This window comes from Triturus cristatus, chromosome 6, assembly GCF_964204655.1.
Source record: "Triturus cristatus chromosome 6, aTriCri1.1, whole genome shotgun sequence".
Classification (NCBI taxonomy): domain Eukaryota; kingdom Metazoa; phylum Chordata; class Amphibia; order Caudata; family Salamandridae; genus Triturus; species Triturus cristatus.
This window is the reverse complement of record NC_140589.1, coordinates 1229465743-1229480857: the sequence shown is the minus strand read 5'-3', so window position 1 is coordinate 1229480857 and position 15115 is coordinate 1229465743. Positions and strand designations below refer to the sequence as shown.

General features: G+C 44.4%; 2 protein-coding genes across 8 annotated transcripts in view; one reads left to right on the top strand and one right to left on the bottom strand.

The window, feature by feature from the left end:
• TULP4 (TUB like protein 4) overlaps positions 1 to 15115 on the top strand; it is a 787154-nt gene that overhangs the window by 346587 nt on the left and 425452 nt on the right. The window lies entirely within an intron of this gene.
• The window catches only part of LOC146821219 (uncharacterized), a 119891-nt gene that overhangs the window by 62772 nt on the left and 42004 nt on the right, over positions 1 to 15115 (bottom strand). For 2 of the 6 annotated variants that reach the window (XR_014963134.1, XR_014963135.1), the window contains exons 2-3: positions 4542 to 4579; positions 4288 to 4348 (exon numbers count right to left, since the gene is read on the bottom strand). The gene's annotated coding sequence lies outside the window, so the exon portion shown is untranslated. Of the gene's footprint in view, positions 1 to 1096; positions 4349 to 4514; positions 4580 to 15115 lie in introns of those variants that run through there. The other 4 variants (XR_014963132.1, XR_014963131.1, XR_014963133.1 and 1 more) reach the window with 4 other exon arrangements.

Here is a 15115-nt window from a genome sequence, read left to right as displayed (position 1 = left end):
TATGAAGCTTGCTGTCTACAGATGGAGCCTATCAAGGGAATTTACATATTTCCTTTATTTCCTGGTCTGCAGGGAGAGCACACTTTTGAGAACCATCCTGGATTTTGGTCTCTTGAATCTTTTTGTTAATCAGGATAAGTTCATAACGTTGTCCCTCAGCCAGGTTCTGTTGACCCTCAACATTGGGGGTTGGCTGGTGTCCCTGGATCTCCAGGGCACCTACTTTTTTCTTCAGACCCTACCCGCTTTCAGGCACAAACTGAGGTTCAAAATGGTATCTTAAATTTTTATGTCACGGTTCTGCTGTCTGGGCTGACTGTACTGCAGATTTTCACCAACGTGCTGGCCTTAGTGGCAGCTTCACTGTGGCAATCAGAAGTCAATGCGTTCCCATACCCAGGGTTCATTTCTTGTCAGACAACACCACCCTGTCCTTTATATCAATAGATAGACTGTGTGGGGTCATGGACCCTGTGTTGGGAAGAGACTCTGCTATGGTGGTGGACCTAGCAAGGGTCATTTTTACCAGTAGGAGCACACTTCACAGGCACCATGACTGTGAGGGTGGATGCTCTGAGTCACTTCTCTATAGATGACCATGAGCGGAAACTTAATATGGAAGTGACAGAAATAATCCTTCCAGATTGGGTTGTCCGTGGATGGATCACAGGGCCAAATAAGGAAGTGTCATTGGTTTAGTGCCATACACTTCCCTCTGAATGGTTCCTTGGGAATGTTTTCAGGATCATTTGGTGGTGGGGTCTGCTTTATGCATTTCTCGCTACTGCTTCAGTTGAGAGTCATTCTGAAGATGTGAGAGGAGGTACATTACTAAATCCACAATAATTCCAGAAGTATGCAATGCATATCGAGTAAGAGCAAGCAATACAGATGTATGGAAGCAGCATGGGAGTGTCGTGCCGCCTCACTCTAATCAGAGGTTGAGATGGCGGAGTTATCACTCTTGTCCCCCGAGGCCCGCCGTGAGCCAGAGTCCAGGAAAGCAACAGTTCATAGTTGTTTATCTTAAGTTTTTAAGTTGTTTTTTTTAGCATTGTACTCTTGGTCTTTTTTCATTCTATTTATTTTTAAATATTGACAGCGTCGTCACTCCACCTGCCGGCAGCCAAATAAACGAAAAATAAAACTATAATAAACCCTTGTTATTATCGTTTTATTTTTTCTCTCGGAGCTAAGGCTTAGGAGCGGGGCCAGGGTGATGACAGGCTGAAGGAGGAGTGTTTGTACTGCTACTCAGTGCACATGACGGTTTGGCCGGCTGTCTCACGCTGGAGAGAGCAAGCACAGGCTCCCAGTTTAACTGGGAGCGCAAATCATCAGCGCTCAGGCCAATCCTGGCGCGCAGGCCAATCCTAGCTCTGCTTTCAGCAGCATGAAAGCAGTGTCAGGATTGGGCGCTGTGCACTCTGGGATCATTTGCCTGCAGAAGAGAGGGGCGGGATGCGGCGACACAGCGGGTAAGTGTTTTTATTTTTTTATTTGACTCGTCTGTTCCCCCCCCCCCTCCTGACTTTTCCCACCGCCACACTATCAACTCACCGGCCGCTACTGAATATTGATTAACCTTATAACTTATCAAATTCACTTGGCAACCACAATTAAACTATTGTTGTGGTTATCAATTCAAACCAAAAACCGAACTAAAATATCCGTGTTGTTACCTATTGCTATAAAATATGAGGTTGGAAGATGCACAAGTTAGAGTCTACATGGCTACAGTTTGAGGTATGTTTTGTGGAGCTAAGCTTACCTTGCAAATTTCAGTTTTATTTTGCTTTAAATCCGCAACTATGACTGTACTTTAACTCTGTTTTTAAGGTGAATTTCAGAGGGTTTTTGAAACCTGTTAAGTTGTTGTAACTATCCTAATCATAATTTCATTTTAACTATGTGTGTTTTCATTGAATTCCTGCTTTTTTTTGTGTTTTTTTTTAAGGTGGCCTTTGATCATGCTTTGCGCCCAGTAAACAGCGGGTGTCAATGCAACTGTGCAGCACCTTGTGCCGTGAATATGGGAGTTAGATGCAATGTCAGACCTTTAGTCAGGGTCTGTGCCCAACTCACAGTTGATGACCAACTACCACTGCACACATCCTTTGGCCATGCTCAGCAGGGGTTGTCCCTATGTCCCCAAGTGAATGGTCATCCCACTCGCGAATGGAGCACAGCCTTTGGACATTTGCCACAGCGTATGCCCTTGCAGAACATGTTAGTTAATAGGCACGCTCCTTCACTTGAGAGTTGTTTTCAAGAGTTTTGGCTTTTAGTAGGTTTTGGGGAAAATATTGAGATTTGTTTGTGTTTTTACAGAAATTTTATTGGTAGAATGTTTGTTCTTCCATCTTCTTATTAACAATTCTTGGGTTCTGCTGTAGGCACCACACATTTATTTTGCATTCTATTTATGCAACATAATGGGAAGATTTTAAGTTGTGAATGGTTCTCCTGTGTAGGAGAATTTCGTGGTGTTTCTGTGTCCTGTGATTTAGGTGGTTTAGTTTTCCTTGTTTCCTCTGGAAGTTGAATGGAATAGAATTTAAAAAGTGCACTATATCAGAGGATGCCAAATCGCTAGTACATACTGGGAAACAACCGATTGAACCCAAGAAGCAACACTCCGAGACAAGAGCTAGATTTTAAGAAGCTTGCCGAAAATGCAGAAAGACTCCAGGACCGCGATTTGCGCAGGCAAAGACTTATACAATTTAGCCACCACGACTGGAAAGGAGCGAAAATCCCATCTCGTTTTGCGGAACTGTGGAAGGATGATTTGAGCAGCCTATTAGGACTATATCACTGGAAGGATGTTCTAAAAAGCACAGTTCCTTGATAATGGAGAGCCAGGAAGACCATGCACAGGGCTTTATATACTGCTCACTTTCTGACTGGCAGCTAATGGAGGGAGCGAATGCCATCCCTCTTCGAAATATATTTAGGCACATTTAAAAAAAGACAGGCTGCTGCATTCTGAATAACCTGCAGCCTATTCAGTGAGAACTTGCTGATGTTCAGATTTAACCAGAAAACAATCTAGGGTTTTGGCTTAGAGGCAGGAAGGCCAAGCCCAACAACATCAATGAACAGAAGAAGCGCCAATGCTGCACTTTTTTTTTCCAAAAGCTTAATCACGGTGTATTGAATAAAAAAATAACACAGCCAACCACTTTTTCAGACTCCTGTGGACTGGATCTGGTCATTTCTACATAATTTTATCAAGAATGGACTTAATGGCACAAACTGGACTGTGTGCGCTGGAGTGCATTGTCTATGGTTATAGCCCTGCACTTTGGTTCCATGGTGCAGCTGATTAGTACCTAAGGTGGCTCGGTGCGCACCACGACTGCACCACCGTATGCTTGAACATTATACACTGTGTTGTTTCAACTTATCCATGACTTGGTGATAGATGTGCAGCCATTAGGGCGCAGTCACCAATTTTTGTAACTGTATCACAAGAAGGCGGCACCACCCTTGTCAACTTGCCTGTGGATGGAATCCGCTGTGGCAACAAGTGCAGTTTCCGTACTGTGTCCACTTCTGAAACCCTTCTAAGACGGATCCATGAGATCGTGAGTGTTAATAAATTTAAGAAGAAGAAGAAAAACTACAACGTGTGAAGGGCCTAATGGAATATTTTGAGACCTAGCGTGGATATACTCACCAATCACAAATTGGATACAAAACAACAATATCCACGGGTCTATCTAAACAGTCATAACCACAAAAGCCCTAACAAGACCGTAAACGCTAGCTATTCTACCTCTAACAGACTACTAAGGAAAATCCTTTGATAAGGACGGATTCCCATCACTCACCAATGGTGACATGCTTCATCATCTGGGTCTCCTCCTAGTGTCACTCTAGTGGCACTAAAGGCTGCACCCTTTCAAAAGGAAAGGGGAGCTCACAGATATTTTCTTTAAAAAAAAAAATTCTAAGATGGTAGCGATAAAACACGCTATGGTAGGACCTACAGATATGAGTGGTTGATTCGTTTGGGAGTGATAATCGCAGTGCAAAATAATGTATATTAGTGATTTAAAATTGAGCAAAGAGAGAAAAAACCTTTTATTCATATCTCTCAAACTCAAACTTAAAAACAGTGCAAACAACAGTTTTCAACAAATGACTGTCTATAGATGGTAAGATATGGGTCAACATGTTTCAGCAAACAGGGACATATTTATCCTATGCCTTCTTCAGGACCACAAAATCATTGCTACTGCAACAGTGAAGTAAAGTATGAAAGGTTGGAACAAATACAACCTTGTCACCTGTAATCAGGGATATAGCAAATCCTCTGCCAGTCACGGAATGCTTTCAGCTCCTGCAAAAGAGCAAAATAATGAACCAAATGTGAAAAGGAATATGGTACTTGCAAGAACTCATGATTACGAAACTCAAATACAAATCATAAAATTATATATATAGTGACATATTCCATTGTCATCTATAATTGTAAGATTTCATAAATGCATGTTTTTCATGCTTACCCGTAATGCACGAGGAAAAGACCTCACCTGACCTGGCCGTGGCTCAGAAAGAAAGAGGCACCGCTCTATAAGAGAACAAAATGTTCATAATCACCTCCTATTCTCTTTACCCTCATTTGTCTCGCGTATTAAGGGAATACAGTGTACACAACCAACAAAAGAACCCATAACTGATTAGTAAATTTATAAAATGTTATCATGAAAGCTGACTTAGGCAATGGTATTGTTACTTCTTTTAAAGGAGTATTAGCATAAGACGTCCAGTGTCCAACTTGTACTATAAAACACAGAACACAGACAAAGCTTGCTGTACTCCCGCTCACTTCCTCTATTGGTAATCTGACCTAGATTCCAGATGTCTCCACGTATCTACTCTTGGTAGTGGCTAATGATTTAACATGTGCTCAGACAAAGCCTCTGATATAGCGGAATCGTCGGCAGCTTTTGCCCACACAAAATCTTTAAAAAGACTTTTGAAAAAAAAAAAAAACATTTGTAAAGCATGGCTCAGATTCTAAAAAGCCACCGCTCTATGGTGCATGTGGCGCATAACTGTCTGCTACAGAGCCCAAATACAGAGCTATTATCAGTCTGTTCATGGCCCTAAACCTCAAGCATTCACCTCAAAGCCAGATAGTGATATAGACGCATCACCGCATATCGATCAGCACCCAAGTGTGAGCTATCGGTTACTATACGCCCGTCCCTGTACTCAATACCAGGAAATCTGACAAATCCAAAAACCCTCTCTGCAATACGGAAAAAGCTCTCCCACTATATCCCCGCACATAACTCACTGCTCACCTGTCTGGGGATGTGCCGAACGCCGGGAGCCCCCATCTTTTTCAAAGATCTATTCCTTCGCTACGTCACACGTAACGTTTACGGTTGAATCGAGACACATGATTCGGCCGTAGATAGTGCGCTAAGAATCATGGAGATTGTGATACTCCGACTCGACCAGCTCCTGGTTAATAATTTTTTGCCGAAGTGGGGAACCATGAAATGGGACAAAGAATTTTCAAGCCATCTGTGTCCCCATTCGGTTTCTTTTGCAGAGGCATGGCAATAGCTTCCTTCCAAAGACTGTGGTACATTCTTGTTCTTAATATCTGGTTAAAGACTTTATGCAAAAAGTTTCTATCTGATCAGGAGCAAGTTGCGTGAATTCTGGGAGGGCATGGATCATCCGGTGAGCCCGATTTTTCCTTTTCACATGAAGTGATGTGTCATGGACGAAGTGCTAAATGAGTACAGACCTCTCTGCCCCTTGCTTAATTTCTGTTCACAGACTTGCAAGTGACCCTCCTCACATCCTTTTTTTTTTTCTTTTATCCTGAGGATGAGTAAAGAACTTCCAAACAGTGAAATTCTTGGTGTGGTACTCCAGTTCTGTACTTTCCCTAATATAAATGACTTCTTCTTCCTCTGGAGAAGCATATGATACTCTTAGATACTCCTTATTAGCTGTGTTACACATTGCAATTTTGTTTAAAGATGTAGTGACTGTTTGTGAACTGCATAATCGCCCTGCTCTTCACAGAATGGTGAATGTCTCTCCTCTTGCTATGAGATAGGCACTATTTGAAATGGTGGAAGAATATGAAGTGTAATCCGCTGAAATCTTCAGAATACTTAAACTTGGGAGAAAGTTTGCGGACTTAAGAGTAAGTCATGTCCTCACTACTTGGCAGACAGGAATTTTTTTAAAGTTTGACTTAATTGACAAACGCAGAAATTGACCTCAGCACACTGTTAAACCAACAGTTTAATTAGAAAGTAACACTTTTTTTATTGTTTAAATGGCTCCCTAATGTGTCTAGATTTAAAAGGATTTAAATTGGGTCTGCAGACTGACACACCCAAATGACCCGTGTTGTCCTCGAACTCTAGGAATGGTTGATAAATTACAGAAGAGAACCCAACAAGGGTCCACTAATTTCATAGTTTGTGCACTCTGTACTGATCTTACGAACTATGACTGGACAGAACAAGGGTTCATGAATTTCACAGTCTGCAAACACTTTACTAAGTTTGCAGACTAAGTCGTGTTAACAGGCGCCTGAGCCTACCAGGGTTTGTGAACCCTATGTGACAAACATTTTAAAAAATAACTTTTACACCTTGGTGGAAGCCCTTTTGGCATTAACCCATGTAGGTCAGTGGTCACTCTGTGACCACTCTGCTGTCTTTCGATTTCTTTTTCAGGACGCGTCATGTAATGGTGGTCACAGCAGAAATGTTTCTCTTTGCGGCCAGCCAATGCGAGCTTCTGTGTCAGCGACCTCAAGTCAGAATTTGTGGATCTGAGAACGAGAATAGGAGAACAAGCTCCCTCCTTCACTGAGATTCCTTTATTTTTGTACATTTGTGTCCAAGATTTGTCCTTGAACCAGAGTTTGAAGATAGTTTGCGAACTAATGCTTCCAATATCACTTCATTTTTGTAATGGTAATTTCTTTAATACTACTGAACAGTCTTGCACCAATCCAAGCAAAGACGCTCCTTGGAGTAAAGTAAAACCATTTTTTCTTGTAAGAGGCTTCAAATGTGCTGTTCAAGCCGTTGTACTCGCACATGTGGAGGGCGGTAATGCCATACTCCATGGCCTCCCAGACTCCACAAAGGCACTCCTTAAGGGTACTCGAAGTGCCGCAGCCATGTTTGGTGCAATTCCTTTCTGCAGTTTAAATGTCTGCCTTGACAATACCGCTGTCACCAGGCCTTTTGTGATCAAAAAATAGTTTTCAGGAGTACTACAAGGAAGGACTAAGGCTCATCCCAGATGTTGGTTCATCTGAGTAGGTAGCTTTTGATTTGTCGAAAGGAATGTGCTTCCACAGAAAGATCTGATCATTTGTGTATCTAGTTTATTTTTTAAAATTTTTAATGATTTTTTCCCCCAGATTTTTATATAGCGCGAACTTGACCCGAAAGTAGCGGGTACCAGAGCTCTTTACATGAGCACCAGTTGCTCACACAAGGACACATTCATTTTTGGTAGGCACAAGGAGATTGTGATTTTGCCCAGAATCACAGGATGTTGCCGAGTGTAACGCCCTGAACGTCTCAGGATCGTTTAACAGACACGACAATGAGGACGCAACCACTTGTGAAGGGTTAGTTCTTTTAATGAAGGCAAATAAAATACAAAGAACAAACAAAGGTTATAGTCACTGGAATCCTCCAGGCTAAGTACGTTACCAGCCCACAGCACGGATGGTCCTAACCGTCCTCTGCATATACGCCGATCCCGGCGTATGCCATTAGAGGGCAGAAATGAAATGGCCGACAATGCCAATCGGTAGGCTGTGAGGGGCACGAAGAGTGTTGGGGAGAATCGAGGAGTCAGGGAAACACCCAGCCGGGGTCTCTACCTGAAGGGAGCAGCCGCTCAACCTCTTCCTCAGACTGCACCGGGACGCGGAGTCACCTCCTGGTGATGCGTCACCGATACCCCAATCACAAGCAAGAAGACTGAACCGAGAGCAGCCGCTCGATCGATCCTGTGGACTTCCGAGTCTGTAACGCGGCAAACACCTCCTGGTGTGCGTTACAGCTGGCAGTCCCTGTGTCTCTGGTCGGGCTGGGAGTTACGATTCCAACCAGCAAAAGCGCCACTGCGCTTGGACTCAGCCGAGTCAAAAAGCGAAGCTCAATGGTTGACCGGTAGAGCTTCCGGGTCCTTCACAGGTGACGATGGGGCAAGACACGGCCCAGGGAGTAACGACTCGACCTACCTCCGTTCTTGCCTTACTGGAGCACCACTCCGGAACACTGCTCTTCACGAAGCAGGTACGTCGGTGTAAACACAATATCCGACAGCCTTGTACCTCCCGGTTCCTCCCTTTATCGGGCGTGTTTTCCTTGAGTTATGTAACAGCTCTCCTGTTTACATAAGGGCGTGTTTCCCTTGAGTTATGTAACAGCTCTCCTGTTTACATAAGGGCGTGTTTCCCTTGAGTTATGTAACAGCTCTCCTGTTTACATAAGGGCGTGTTTCCCTTGAGTTATGTAACAGCTCTCCTGTTTCCATAAGGGCGTGTTTCCCTTGTATGACAGGAATTCTTGACACCGAGATTCGAACCAGTGTCCCCAGATTTGAGATGGACCGCCCTAGCCGTTAGGCTACATCCTCTCCCCTAGCTGCTTGAGTCAAGTTCTATATCAAGCAAAGCTATTGTGTTGGACCTTTCAATCAAGCACATGCCACTGTGATGAATGGAGCATGCCTTTTACGGTAGACAAATGTCACTCCAAAATTATTAAACAACTTCTCCTAGATAATTAGGTAATTTTTGTGTTTGTTCTTCTGCTGCTTTGTGTGAATAGGTATAGTCAATACAGCAGAGCTTCCTTTGTTGGTTAAGGTGGCAAGCCAATGACGAAGGCTACAAGCTAGACCTTTTCAATACGAAAAGTAACTGTAAAGTCTGTTGGACTAATGTATTTATCATGAAAAGGGTATGTTAAAACTGGCGGGCATTTCTGGGTGGATTTTTGTTACTCTAATTAAATCTGCAGAGAGGTATTTTGTTGCATGGACTCTCACAGTTTGTTGCAGACGTCAGTGGTTTTTAGTGTTTGTTTCCGCCTTTGACAAATCATACGGAATGAAGAATTGCACTGTGATTATGCCTTTTATGCCCTATTAGGAGAACTAGTATTTAGGTTTGCAATTGTAATGTTGTTTGCATTCCACATTTTTGGACTGTGTCTGATGGTTCCCTTGTTGGAAAGCTTACATTCAGTACAGTAGGCTTGAGTTGGTTATACAGGCCAATGACAAACGGCACAGACCTTATTGGTTCACAGGTAGAAGATGCGGCAAAGTCATTGGTTTGATCTCTTAATTATAAAACATTATGACAAAGGTAGTAGACCTGACTTATTTATTGTGGAAAGCATGTCCTAAAGCAATTAGGCCTTTAACAGTCGATTACTATTATGCTCTGGTAAAGGCTGTAGACCGGCATTTAGTTGCTTCTCACACATATATATAAAAGGCAAGAGGTTTGGGGGTTGTCATTCCTTGTGGCAAACCCTTGGTTAAAATATTTTCATTGTTACAATCCTTGCTATGCCCCTTTGAGAGGGGGGTTATATTGTTTTTCCAACTGTGATTGCGTACATATTGTTTTATAACTGTATGTATGATGGTTCCCAGCGCACCCCAGTAGGCCTATGTCAAGCCAATGGTAAGGGCTGTAAGCGTTATTGGGTCATTGGGAAAGGTTATGACATATTTCATAGGTTTGATCTTTTTATCATGAATATTTATGGGAAAGCCAATAGGCTGAACTTACTTATAGTAAAAGCACGTGTCATCATTTTCGGGTCATCAAAGCAAATGCGACCGTAGGTACAAACTGTATAAGTTGTCAGGCTTGCATCATGAACAATGCAGTTTTGTTACTTTGCACTTAAGCAGACCAGGGCAATAGAGTTATCTAAGCGTGTGAATAGATGTTTAAGAATTATCAGTAGTTACCAGGCCAGCATCGCTCCCGTTTACCACGTTATTATTCTAGGTCTGATTTTTCTATTGTTATTTTGTTTTGTTTCTCTTCTACTACATAAGTTTTTTGTTGCATGTATCTTCTGAAGCGATTTCATTATACAACTTATATATACTTGACTCTGTTAACACAGCCACTCCTTTGTACCAATTATACTACGTTGCATAGCAGGCTTGTTTTAAGCTCTTTAGAACTCATTAAAGACATTTAAAAAATAAATATCAGCCATTACTTTGAAACATTTTTCAGACACTAAAAAAAACAAAACATGAAAGCACAAAATGTTAGTGGTTTTGATTCTGCATAGAATGATATGCAATCCTTAAATTAGGTTCGTGAACTCAGTGCCCTTGTGTGCTAACTCCATTTTGCAAACCAGGGTTGTCCAAATTGTACTAACTGATTTGTGAACTGGGATGTAATTTTTTATGCCGTCTATGAACTAATGGGTTGTATCGCAAATTGTACATTCACACGCAGTTGCAAAACAAGCTGTCTAATGAATATTAATTAGGTAGGTTGCAATTTGTGACCCCCTTGTGAATGGCTGCAAATGAAGAGATGGTGGCCTCCAAGCGTCATCAGACCACCATCCGTGGCTTTGCCTTTTACCGATGCTGTTCTGCATCGTCAAAAACCTGCATGGAATATGAGAATTGGGAGGGGATGGAATGTTCATCCTGAGTTGACTTTGCGTAGTCGAGTACTGATAAGAATTCTAAGAGGAACAACTTGGATTCAGTGGATTGTTCTGGGGTTCGAGCCTTCCATCGCTTGAGTAAAAGCCCATGCTCCAGTTTGCCATTCATAATTGACCATGACTTAGTGGCATTTACGCACATTGACCAGTGTAAGTAAACGGCTAGAAAAATATTGGTTCATTTCAGTTGTCACTGATTGTTTGTAGTTCGTTTGCATTTTGTAATGTGAAGTGTTGCTTTGCTATCATATTCACTATAGCACCGGATGTCCTACACGTGGTGCATGGCAGCCGTAGTCGCCAAGGATCAAGGTGTTCACACCAGGCACAACCAAGAAAGGGTTACCAGCATTAACACCTGAAACGTTTTCCCAGTGGCAGAATAGAAAGACCTTTTAGTCTGTGTACGCCCCTGGTAGCTGTAATGGTTGGTACACTCCGAAGGATTGTGCAAGGTTGAGGATGGAAGCGACTGATGGAGCAGACCGTTCAGTCCACATCAGAACAAAATGAGGGAGTAGAGGAAGAAAGATGAAGGTACCAGGAGACCTGTGAACATTTCCGGGTTCCACTAGAATTTTAGACATGAGAGAGAAAGAGAGAGAGAGACAGAGAGTGGGTGTGGTGAGTCAGGCTTGATCACAGAAATGAGGGTCAAGAAACCCAACATATTGCATCATGCAATAGTCTAAATATTGTTAGGCACCCACTAACTTATTTGAGATGGGGAGGGAGATGGATTTTTGTGGTCTGGGTATACTTTTTTTTTTCAACTCGATGTTCTGTAGCCCATTCTGCAGTCATTCGTTCCGTCCTGGACCCAAATAGTCAACATATTGAAGCTAAATCAGTGCCACTGTCAAAGAGCGTTTTCCTCCAGGATGCCTACGCTGCTACAGCCACGACTATTTTTGGGCATATATAAACAAGCATATGACAGATGCAATAAATCTGTTGCAGAAAAATGTAAATTAAAAATGAATTCGCATGCATATATTTGTTTTTCTAGACATTTCAGATTTATAGCTTTACTGAGGTTTCAAAAATTGGAAATATCACTCACCTTGCATAAAGACAGATTTTAGGTGCAGAGGGAAGGAAAAGAAAAATAACATCAGACAAATGAACAGATGGAAATGAGGGCGTCAAACCCCTGTTTCAGTTAAACATCTCTTATAAAAACGAAATCACCTTCAGCATTTTGTGCTGGGGAGTGGAGGATGCAAATGTTTCCTCGTAAAACCTAATTGAAACCTTTTGTTTAGCAATTATCTTAGCCTTAAATTTTGAAGTCAGCTGTCTGCATGGTTGCAGTATATTGGATTCATTAAGAATATCATGTGCATATTCTTACTTGTGGCCACATCCGCCATATTGACAATGCTAAAATGTAGTCTTCATTTTTGGTTACTCAAACAATATAACCTACGGCGGTTTACATACATTTTTATGTTAGTCTGAATTCAATCAGACACACCACTTTTTGTTGAGCGTCACTCGCAGAGACGGTGCATCTGCATTCAATTAGAAAAGAGTCAACATATATTCGAAATTAAAACGAAACGAGACCTTTTTACTGACTGGGAGACCAAATAAATAGGTATAAGGATGCTGAAATTATATGCATGCAGTTGGCATAATAGTATAAAAATAGTGGAGGCAGCCCACACAGTTACTGCATAGAGAGAAGGGGTGACACTAATATTGGCCTCCCTGAGACACCAGGCAGGAAAAAGGACCGAAAGACAGAATATGAGAGCTTAGGACGTGTGATCGGCAATACTAAATCCAGAATAGTGTAGACTTAAAAACCCCAAAGAGGGAACATTTAGGAGGATAGATTCATCAACCACATGGAACCCAGAAGAGGGGGTGAGGTGAGATGGAAATTTAGCATGAGAAACTTGTGATAGAAAAGAGCGGTTTTGGTACCCTTAACAGCACAGATATTAGGCGATAGGGAAGATAATAAACAATGTGTGTCTAAGAAGTTAGAAGCCAGATATTGAACAAGGGATCTGAAAGAAACACGTTAGATTCCTCACCTTCGAATATCCCCAGGCGTCAGGCTGGATCCGGAAAGATTTTTCGTCAGCAATACCCCTTGCGCGTCGCTGGGCGTCGTCTGTGGCTCCGTGTCCGTCGGTGGCGTCGTGCGCCGGAATGACGTCGTCGGAGTACTTAGACGCCGCCTCGCGCGCTGACGTCAGTTCTTCTTTTTTCCGCGCCAGACAGCGCCGATCCGGGAAGAGCTTACCCCTTAATCACTTTTTGACTAACATATTTTGACTCTTTTTGGTCTTTGTCGACTCGACTCTGGTGCCGATAGGATGCCTGGATTTAAGGCCTGTGATGCCTGTTATCGCCTGATGTCGGTGACGGATCACCATCGCCGGTGCCTTTACTGCCTGGGGGCCGACCACGACGCGGAGTTGTGCCCCGACTACCAGGCCTTGACCTCGAAGGCTAGGCGGGAGCGGTCCCGTAAGCTTCTCGAGCTTTGGCACTCGGCTCCGCGCCGCTCACGGTCCCGGTCCAGGAGGAGGTCCAAGGACCGGTCGCGGAGCCGCAGTCATCATCATCGCTCGTCGGGCCCCGCGGGTTCAACTGGGTGACCTCGCGTGTCGGCGGCTCCGGCCCCGGCGACGACTTCGGTCCCGACGCCGCAGGTCCCCAAGAGATCCAGGCCTGGATCTCTGTCGGTGCCGGTCGACCTCACAACGCCTCCTCCGCCGGCGCCGACACCGGTTCCATCTCCGGCGCCGTCTCTGGACGACGCCGTTCCCCAGTTTAGTCCCTGTCCGGACCCGACGACGGCACGGCGCTGCCCGGCGCCACTACCGACGCCGATGGATGAAGGTTTCATCTACCGTCCGGCTCCGATAGTGTTCTGCTTGGGTCTTCGGATCAGATAGAACCCGCTCAGCAGAGCCTCTCTAACCCAGCCAGAACGTTACCCCCTCCCTAGGGCCTATTCGCAGTAAGTAACCACATGTATATACCACCTTAAGGACAGGGAATTCCTACTATATATATATATATATATATATATATATATATATCAAGACCTCTTATAATACACAAGTGGCGGCCTCGCGATCCCAAACGGACCCAGGACTTCCTACCCAGACGGCAGCCTCAGCCTCGCGATCCCAGACGGACCCAGGACTTCCTACCCAGACGGCAGCCTCAGCCTCGCGATCCCAGACGGACCCAGGACTTCCTACCCAGACGGCAGCCTCAGCCTCGCGATCCCAGACGGACCCAGGACTTCCTACCCAGACGGCAGCCTCAGCCTCGCGGTCCCAAACAGACCCAGGACTTCCTACCCAGACGGCAGCCTCCAGCCTCAGCCTCGCGATCCCAGACGGACCCAGGACTTCCTACCCAGACGGCAGCCTCAGCCTCGCGATCCCAGACGGACCCAGGACTTCCTACCCAGACGGCAGCCTCAGCCTCGCGATCCCAGACGGACCCAGGACTTCCTACCCAGACGGCAGCCTCAGCCTCGCGATCCCAGACGGACCCAGGACTTCCTACCCAGACGGCAGCCTCAGCCTCGCGGTCCCAAACGGACCCAGGACTTCCTACCCAGACGGCAGCCTCAGCACAAGTTCATCCTATGATTACCATAACATACAACTATTTATCAGATCACACAAGAACTGCCAGTTTGAGCACAACCTGTTCTCTGGTTCGAGGGGCTTCTCTCTCCCTTATTCAGTTACCACTTACCTGATCAGGGTTAACATCTGTCCATGTCAAGTCACAGCTGACTAGAAGAATAGGCTACCCTCTTATACAAGAACACGCAGCACATGTTGATTCACTACAAACTGGGTACTTTATTACTCATTACATACGCAATCACATAACATTACTATGTAACACATAACCTGCAAAGAAAAGTGAAAGATTAGGTTGTACACTCTAATAAGAAAGGGGTCGACATCACCTTAGTCGTGTGTAGCCTGCACTCAATGGTCATCTAGGTTCCCTTCTCGTCTGTGCCTCGGCTCGCCTGGAAGTCACACCTCCGCAGTCACGGATCTGTTCCCTTCTCCCTTCTCCGAGTCACTGGGACCTCTTCCTCATCGGCTACTCTCTGGCTATGCTGCTAGAAGAGTATCTGTCTCTCGGTTTTTTCTCCGCCTTCAAGTTTGTCATCTGTCTTCCCTGGAATAAGTAGTAGCTTTACTGCGAACGGCTAGATGCCGCCTACGGACTGAAGTAAGTGCGCCGTATCTGCCTCAGACTTTCACTAATATAGAGGTGCATTTCCTCATGGAAAATTCCGGCCTGTAACCTGCCGCCCACCAAATTCTTGTACCTCCCCGTACCAAGGACACGTTCCCAGCCGGCCGGCCTGATGTAGTGTCTTC